This window comes from Trifolium pratense, linkage group LG1, assembly GCF_020283565.1.
Source record: "Trifolium pratense cultivar HEN17-A07 linkage group LG1, ARS_RC_1.1, whole genome shotgun sequence".
Taxonomy (NCBI): domain Eukaryota; kingdom Viridiplantae; phylum Streptophyta; class Magnoliopsida; order Fabales; family Fabaceae; genus Trifolium; species Trifolium pratense.
Genome location: NC_060059.1, coordinates 30,182,519 through 30,192,090, shown reverse-complemented (window position 1 = coordinate 30,192,090; position 9,572 = coordinate 30,182,519). Strand labels below are relative to the sequence as shown.

At 37.0% G+C, this 9,572-nt stretch overlaps 1 long non-coding RNA gene and 1 other non-coding gene across 2 annotated transcripts; one reads left to right on the top strand and one right to left on the bottom strand.

The window, feature by feature from the left end:
- LOC123902722 lies at nucleotides 1-6,091 on the top strand. The gene is made up of 2 exons (XR_006807712.1): nucleotides 1-608; nucleotides 5,521-6,091. It is a non-coding gene; the product is annotated as an uncharacterized LOC123902722 (long non-coding RNA).
- LOC123903378 lies at nucleotides 2,158-2,264 on the bottom strand. Its single transcript, XR_006807954.1, has one exon. It is a non-coding gene; the product is annotated as a small nucleolar RNA R71 (small nucleolar RNA).
- Nucleotides 6,092-9,572: the final 3,481 nt, after the last annotated feature.

Below are 9,572 nucleotides of genomic sequence, written 5' to 3'. Positions count from 1 at the left end.
AATAAAATTAGGTTAGTATTTTACTATTTCTTTGCATTTTTCGTAGTAATATTACTATTATTTTTATGTATTTCAGGAATGTCCGGAAGCTACCAAATAATTTATAAGTTACAAAATAAATGCTAATAAAGAATTGGATCTAATCAGAAAGTAAAAAAGGAGGTGAAGGCCGCACAAGTGCAGCCTAAATGAGCCACACAAGTGCAGCCCAAAACAAACAACCAAGCCCAATCACAAGAAGTGTATGGCGCACGTCATACCTCCACCCACACATTTGCTATTTAATAGCAACACAAGAATCACATGCACTATGTGACACCCACCACATTTGCTAATTAATAGAGCACCTGTGCGCCATACACTATCTGGCACCCGCCACCTCATCCACTTCCTTCAGAATAGCACGCAGCAACGCATCAACGGATTAACAGGAAAAATATCTCCTCAGCCTATAAATAGAGATCCATCTCTCACTTTAAAGGATACGCTTCATTATTAGAATTTAAGAGCAGATAGAAAATATTTTACTTTCCTGTTTTCCATTCAGTTTAGCAGTTTAGCATTCAAGCTTGTTCCGGTGACATTGTTTTCAATTCCAGTTTATTAAGGTTCTAATCTCTTGTTCTATTTATTTTATTTATTTGTTATAATTTGTTCACTGTTCTTTTAATTCAGTCACTGTTTGTTTAAGTTTTACATCTTTCAGTACCTATCGTTGCTTTATTTATGTTATGTTTATTTATTTAATTATTATGTTGTTACCAGCAACTATGTCTAGCTAATTTATTGAAACTGGAATGTGAAATTGGAAGCTAATTTGGTTTCGGTAATTAATTTGTATACTCAACTTTTAAACTAGTTTTCTGTATCAGTTTTTAATAATTAAATTAAAGATTTTGCACGAGAGTGAAAATTAACTAAGGTATAAATTAATAGCGCGACAGTGTGAGATTTATACCATATAGTAAAAACTGAACATTAATTTTAAACACCGCGACAGCTCTTTAAAGTTAATTAAACTATATTAGTTTTCAAAAAATATTTTATAAATAGATGTGAGAGCGAGAGTGAAGCATTCATTTATATAATATAGTATCAGTTCAATAGCGCGACGGCGTGAGACTATATTTTTAAACTAATATTGTTTTGAGAAAACTAGATCTTTTTAATTAAATTGAATTGATTTTCAAAAAGTATTTTTATAAGTAAGTGCGAGAGCGAAAGTGAAACATTTATTTTATATCTATACGATATTACTCAATAGCGCGAGAGTGTGAGACGCGTATCTTTTAATCAGTTTCAGTTTATTAAAAAGTAACATTATTTCAAAACGCAGTTTAATCACCGAATCCATTGAAGCAACTTAATTCACATTCCGGTTAGTTTAATAATATTTTATTTAATACAGTTTAATTAATTATCTAAAACACCTTCTTTAATTAATATCTAGCCTTAACCTTACGATATATTAAAAACATAAGCGAAATATTAACAAATAGTCCCTGTGGGATCGATAATCTTTTATAACTACACGATATACCTGTGCACTTGCAGAGTTATCGCATCAAGTTTTTGGCGCCGTTGCCGGGGACTAATTTAGTCAATTTTCGCTACTTAGTTTTTAATTTGTAACGATTAAGGCAACCCTTTTATTTAGGTTGTATGCCCAGTACTCGTACCTCCGAGGAATCATTAGAACAACCTATCCCAGAAATAGAGCGTTATATTCATTTACAACGCCGAATCCGCGAATTTCAAAAACAATTTAACCTCATACCGATGGCTCAACGCGAACGTCCTCTCAAGGACTATGCCGTTCCCTCCGAAGAGGAACCTCATTCGAGTATCGCGCCCCCTAACATCGAAGCAAGGAACTTCGAATTGAAACCCGCGCTGTTGCAAATCGTGCAACAAAACCAATTCTCTGGTTCGCCCACGGAGGATCCGAACCTCCACCTCTCAGTGTTTGTGCAGTACGCAGACACGATAAAAGCCAATGGTGTCGAACCCGAAGCAATACGACTCCGTCTTTTCCCGTTCTCTTTAAGAGACAGAGCTAGAGCTTGGCTTCAAGCTTTACCTACAAACTCCATCACTACATGGAACGAATTGAAGAAGCAATTCTTGGCCAGATATTTCCCGCCAAGCAAGACAGCTATGTTAAGAGCCCAAATCAACGGATTTAGGCAAAAAGATGGAGAATCACTCTTCGAAGCTTGGGAAAGATACAAGGATATGATGAGACTCTGTCCACACCACGGTTTAGAACAATGGCTTATTATCCATACCTTCTACAATGGGCTGCTATATAACACTAGACTCACCATAGATGCGGCCGCTGGTGGAGCACTGATGGATAAACCTTACCAAGAAGCCACCCAGCTTATAGAAAACATGGCCCAAAACCATTATCAATGGGGAAGCGAACGCGCTGCCATAGAAAAATCCCAAACGAAAGGCGGTATGTACGAAGTAAGCGGCATAGACCATGTCAATGCCAAAATAGAAGCCCTTTCTCAAAAGATAGAGCGTTTAACTTTATCTCCCACTGCTACCATAGCCGCAGTACAACCGAACTGCGAATTATGTGGAGTTCCTGGACACATAACCTCTGAATGTCAATTACTGGCCGGACTCGACCAAGCAAAATATGTGCAAGGAAACCCATTCTCCAACACATACAACCCTGGGTGGAAAAATCATCCAAGCCTCTCCTATAAGAATAATAATGCTTTATTTGCGCCTAGTACTCCACCAGGCTTCCAAAACCAAATAGGAGCCCCTGTTGCTCCCGTTGCCCCTCAAAAGTCAAACTTTGAACTTATGATGGAGAATTTTGTCCTAGCTCAGACTCAACAAAATAAGGAATTCATGAACCAAAATATTCACACTAATGAGTTGATTAAGCAATTAGCTAACAAAATCGATTCCATTTCCACTCATAATAAGATGTTAGAAACTCAGATTTCTCAAGTAGCTCAACAACAGGCAGCTACAGCTGCCCCAGCCGGAACACTACTCGGCCAACCGCAACCAAATCTCAAGGGCCACGTTAATGCTATAACGCTGCGAAGCGGAACAGAGTTAGAAGATCCCGTTGCTAAAAGGGTTAGAGCGAGAGACTTAGGGAAAATTGTAGAGAAAGACTCAAAGAGTGTAACTGACAAGGACACTGAGAGAGAACCGATAGCAGTGGAGGATGGACAAACATCGCAGGCCAAAGAGGTGATTGAGAATGATCAAGAAAAACCATATGTACCCCCTCCTCCTTACAAACCTCCTATCCCATATCCTCAAAGACTTGCCAAATCTAAGAATCCAGGGCAGTTTGAGAAATTTATCGAGATGCTCAAAAGGCTTCATATTGACATACCCTTCATTGAGGCTATAACCCAAATACCTTCCTATGCCAAATTCTTAAAAGAAATTCTTTCAAACAAGCGAAAGATTGAAGACATTGGGCAAGTTGAATGCAATGCGATCAGTGAAAACAAGCTAGCCCCAAAACTCGAGGACCCAGGAAACTTTTCTATTCCTTGCGTTGTTGGTAGATATGTCATAGATAAAGCCCTTTGTGATTTAGGAGCAAGTGTAAGTTTGATGCCTCTATCTATCTGCAAGAGGCTCGGACTTGGAGAGTTTAAACCTACTAAGATGTCCTTACAGTTGGCTGACAGATCTATCAAATACCCATTAGGAATACTGGAAAATGTTCCAGTAAGGATCGGCCAACTGTTTATCCCTACTGATTTTGTGATCATGGACATTAGGGAAGACATTGATATTCCAATTCTGTTAGGTAGACCTTTCTTAGCTACTGCGGGCGCTATAATAAATGTAAAGAAAGGGAAGCTTACCTTTGAGGTTGGGGATGAGAAAATCGAATTCATACTGTCTCAATTCATGAAAGGCCCCACCTTTAAGAACTCTTGTTGTAGACTCGACATAGTTGAAGGACATATCGATAAAACCACCTCTGAACAAGTCCCTCCCGACATCCTCAAACCCCGCCCAGTAAATGATATCTTCCAGGATATAAAACAAAAGAAGGGTGAGGATTATGAGACTGTGCTAGGTGGATTTCCCGATACTCACGACCAGATTTTTAAAGCATGCCAAATGCTGGCATATGGGAAGATTCACACGGTAAAGAAGAGACCTTCACCTCCTCTCACTAGAAAGAAAGCAAAAGGGAAAGAACCTATGAGATGGTTTGATGTGTTCAAATGGATCTCTAAGGATGTTGAGTACAGTGTAAAGGATGTCAGTCTGAAAGAGGCGCCCTCTTGATTTAAGGATCATGCAAAGTCGAGCTAACCGACTTTAAACAAAGCGCTGCGTGGGAGGCAACCCACGAGTTTTTATTTTAATGTTTTCATTTGAATTTGCAGAAAATAAAGAGATCGATCGCTTAACACCCATCAGTGCATTATAGGCGTAAATCTCCAGGTTTTGCACTCCAACTCTACTCTTGAGTCGCACCAGTGAGGACACTGTTGGATTTAAGTTTAGGGGAGCATTTCACTGCTTTTATTTATTTTCAGTCATTTCAATTTCCATTAGTTTATTTCCCTTTTCGCATAATAAAAAAATTAAATCTATAGTGTTTTCTTTGGTTTTTCTAAATTTTTCCTTTTCTTGAGCCAATTTAAAATTTTTTCTAAAGATTTAGGACAATTATTCACTTTGAAAGTATATAGGTTAAGAAAGGACGAGAGGCTAAGTTAAGAAAATTAGGGAATTTTACAACAAAATCGGTATTTTTCCAACACCCATAAGTCTCCCTAGTATAGATATCAATTTGAATACCCATTGTGCCAAAATCTCCTAATTTAAATTTGTGGATTCCTTTAGTAGTTTATTTACCAGTCGGACACCATTTATAGTCACACATTAAGTAAGTTTGTCGATGAATATAAGCGGATCATCAACGTAAATTAAAGGTCATACTGTGGTAATACGGTTAAACCTTGAAAAAATATATATATGAATATTTGCTTATGAAAGCAATACAAAATTTGCATATCATCAAGCTAAATTGCGAGTTGAAAAAGATGAATAAAATCGCTAACCGACTTTCTTACCATGTGTGTGACATAGATAAAGGGTCTTAATGTGACTGTCTAGAATGAAAAAGGATTAAACAAAGGAGAAGATCTAGATTTTAGTACAACGACATGATCCGAATTCGGTATGTATAAGAGGGAGAACTTTGTGTGTCGTTGAAATACCCTTCTTGATTGAATAAGCACCTAATTAATTAGTCTTAGCTGATTTGAATTTCTAACCACGTATGAGTATTTGTGGTATTGTTTTTCTAAGTCTACATTTATGAATTGCTTAGTATTTTAAATATTTTCCATATGCAAGCTAAATTGCTTGAGGACAAGCAATGGTTCAAGTTTAGGGGAGTTTGATAACACCGAAAAATGCACTATTTATTTAATAAAATTAGGTTAGTATTTTACTATTTCTTTGCATTTTTCGTAGTAATATTACTATTATTTTTATGTATTTCAGGAATGTCCGGAAGCTACCAAATAATTTATAAGTTACAAAATAAATGCTAATAAAGAATTGGATCTAATCAGAAAGTAAAAAAGGAGGTGAAGGCCGCACAAGTGCAGCCTAAATGAGCCACACAAGTGCAGCCCAAAACAAACAACCAAGCCCAATCACAAGAAGTGTATGGCGCACGTCATACCTCCACCCACACATTTGCTATTTAATAGCAACACAAGAATCACATGCACTATGTGACACCCACCACATTTGCTAATTAATAGAGCACCTGTGCGCCATACACTATCTGGCACCCGCCACCTCATCCACTTCCTTCAGAATAGCACGCAGCAACGCATCAACGGATTAACAGGAAAAATATCTCCTCAGCCTATAAATAGAGATCCATCTCTCACTTTAAAGGATACGCTTCATTATTAGAATTTAAGAGCAGATAGAAAATATTTTACTTTCCTGTTTTCCATTCAGTTTAGCAGTTTAGCATTCAAGCTTGTTCCGGTGACATTGTTTTCAATTCCAGTTTATTAAGGTTCTAATCTCTTGTTCTATTTATTTTATTTATTTGTTATAATTTGTTCACTGTTCTTTTAATTCAGTCACTGTTTGTTTAAGTTTTACATCTTTCAGTACCTATCGTTGCTTTATTTATGTTATGTTTATTTATTTAATTATTATGTTGTTACCAGCAACTATGTCTAGCTAATTTATTGAAACTGGAATGTGAAATTGGAAGCTAATTTGGTTTCGGTAATTAATTTGTATACTCAACTTTTAAACTAGTTTTCTGTATCAGTTTTTAATAATTAAATTAAAGATTTTGCACGAGAGTGAAAATTAACTAAGGTATAAATTAATAGCGCGACAGTGTGAGATTTATACCATATAGTAAAAACTGAACATTAATTTTAAACACCGCGACAGCTCTTTAAAGTTAATTAAACTATATTAGTTTTCAAAAAATATTTTATAAATAGATGTGAGAGCGAGAGTGAAGCATTCATTTATATAATATAGTATCAGTTCAATAGCGCGACGGCGTGAGACTATATTTTTAAACTAATATTGTTTTGAGAAAACTAGATCTTTTTAATTAAATTGAATTGATTTTCAAAAAGTATTTTTATAAGTAAGTGCGAGAGCGAAAGTGAAACATTTATTTTATATCTATACGATATTACTCAATAGCGCGAGAGTGTGAGACGCGTATCTTTTAATCAGTTTCAGTTTATTAAAAAGTAACATTATTTCAAAACGCAGTTTAATCACCGAATCCATTGAAGCAACTTAATTCACATTCCGGTTAGTTTAATAATATTTTATTTAATACAGTTTAATTAATTATCTAAAACACCTTCTTTAATTAATATCTAGCCTTAACCTTACGATATATTAAAAACATAAGCGAAATATTAACAAATAGTCCCTGTGGGATCGATAATCTTTTATAACTACACGATATACCTGTGCACTTGCAGAGTTATCGCATCAGTTGTAGGCACCCAATTATGGGCAGCAATCCTATTTAAAACAGCATAAAATGGAGAGAGGGAAGTTGCAGACAACTTAGCCTTGCTTGGCCATACTTTAATTCTTCCACCAGTGAGGACTTTGCAAACCTCATTATCTGTGGCTTTTAGAGGAGCCACTTCATCAGAACTTCTTTGCAGATATTGATTAATCACAATAGGTGAGAATTTCACACACTTTCCACGTACAAAAACTTGCCTATATTCAGGACTTCTTGGATCATTACAGTTTTCAGCAACATTAATCAAAAATTCCTTAACAAGTCTGTCAAAGCACTTGTCCAAACCAACCACAGTTTTCATCAGACCTGCATACTCAAGAGCTTCTACAACACTAGGACATTCAAGAATATCAGCTTTCAAATTTCTTTCCAGAGCTAACCTTCTATGATACACAAACTTCCACCTTGCAGACCCGTTTTCCAGATGAAATGAGACATTATCTAATGGAGCATAGGGAACAGATTGGGGAACCTTCTTCCTTCCTACACTCTTTCTAGATGTGCTGCCAGATGCAGCAACATCTGTCTCAGGTTCAAAATCAGAATCACTAGTTGGGGGAGCTTTTCTTTTCCTAGTCTCAGTTCTAGGAACCACTTTACTTACAGGTTTTGGAGGTCCATATTGGGGCTTTTTACCAGTAACTTTTTCAGCCCTAGATGGTTTGGGTGTTTGGACAGGTGTGTTAGCAGTTTCTACCCCTTTACCAGCCTTACTTCTAGTCCTTCTAGCCACACTAGCCTCAGAATTTGTAGGCACAGCCTTATCACTAACAGTAGTTTCATTTTCATTAACAATTATAACCTCAGGAGTTTCATTCACAACTTTATCAGGAACAGTTTCTTTATCAGTAGCCTTAGGTGGGGGACTCTCATCAGACTCAGAATAGTCAACAAGGTGTTCTTGTGCCAAAGATGTGGTAACATCTGGCACCACATTTGGCGTAGCGCCATGTGTTGCAGCACTTGGCAAAACATGTGTCTCAGCACCAGTTTTTGTGTGAGACTCAGTGGTAACATCAACATTGATCTCAGTAGTAGCATCAACATTAGTATCAACAGCAATAGGGGGGTTAGGAGCACTTTTCCCCAAATTATCAGTCACAGTAGGTTTCTCTAAACCTAGGTTTTCAACAGAATTTGGAACACCAGAGTTTTGATTAAGTGAATTCTTACCAGATGTGTCAACATCGTCCTCTCTAGTATCAACGACAGGAGTAGGAACATCACTTGATGGCAGAGGATCAACATGCAGTTCAGACATTGTATAGGACCTTCTCGATTCAGTTCGCGATTTCTTGCTCTTCTTCTTCGTTTTCTTAATTGAGGAGGAGGGAGATGAAGGATTTGTGCTTGTTCGTGATGATTTTTCCTTCTTCGCAACTGATTTTCTCCTCATAGTTGGACTTATGGAAGGTATGGTGGTGAGAGGAACAGCATCGATTACCACCTTTGGTAGTGATGGAGTAGCATCTGTCTTTGTTGGTGAAGATTTGGCAGAGTTAGACATGATTTGGAATTGAAGTTTTCTGAGAAGAGGAGAAGTCAGAGAAATGTTGATGAGGAAGATAGAGAGTTTTTGAGCGTGAGAGAGAGAATAGATGAAAAATAATGATTGTGGTTGATGGAGGTTGTGGGAAGTTGAATGAGAACTTCCTTGATTAGCGTGTAACTTAAAGTGATGAGAGGTAGTTACACGCATTGCATGCTGTAACTGCTATTTGTCTTCAAAAAGGCAAATTCCAAGTTTGCCTCTCAAATTTTCAAATTGAGTCGCATCTAAAGCCTTTGTAAAAATATCTGCCAACTGTTCTTCAGATGCAATGTGCTCAAGTGTAACAATTTTTTCTTCTACAAGCTCTCTTATAAAATGATGGCGTATATCAATATGCTTAGTCCTACTATGTTGAATAGGATTTTTAGAAATGTTTATAGCACTCAGATTGTCACAGTAAAGTGTCATGACATCTTGCTCCACACTATACTCTTTCAACATTTGTCTCATCCATAACAATTGAGAGCAACTACTCCCAGCTGCTATATATTCAGCTTCAGCTGTTGATAGAGACACACTATTCTGCTTCTTACTAAACCAAGATACTAGATTGTTTCCCAAGAAGAAACATGCACCAGAGGTGCTCTTTCTATCATCAGCACTTCCAGCCCAATCTGCATCACAATATCCAATTAAGGTAGAATCATTACCATGAGAGTATAAAATTCCATAGCCACATGTTCCATTGACATATTTGAAGATCCTCTTTACTTGAGTCAGATGACTCATCTTGGGTTCAGATTGATATCTAGCACAAACACCAACTGCAAACATGATATCAGGCCTGCTAGCTGTGAGATATAGTAAGCTCCCAATCATACTTCTATAGAGACTTTGATCCACATCAACCCCTTTCTCATCTTTGGTAAGCTTCAAGTGTGTAGGTGCAGGTGTCCTTTTGTGGCTACCACCTTCCATTCCAAATTTCTTCACAATGTTTCTTGCATATTTTTCTTGAGAGATAAATAT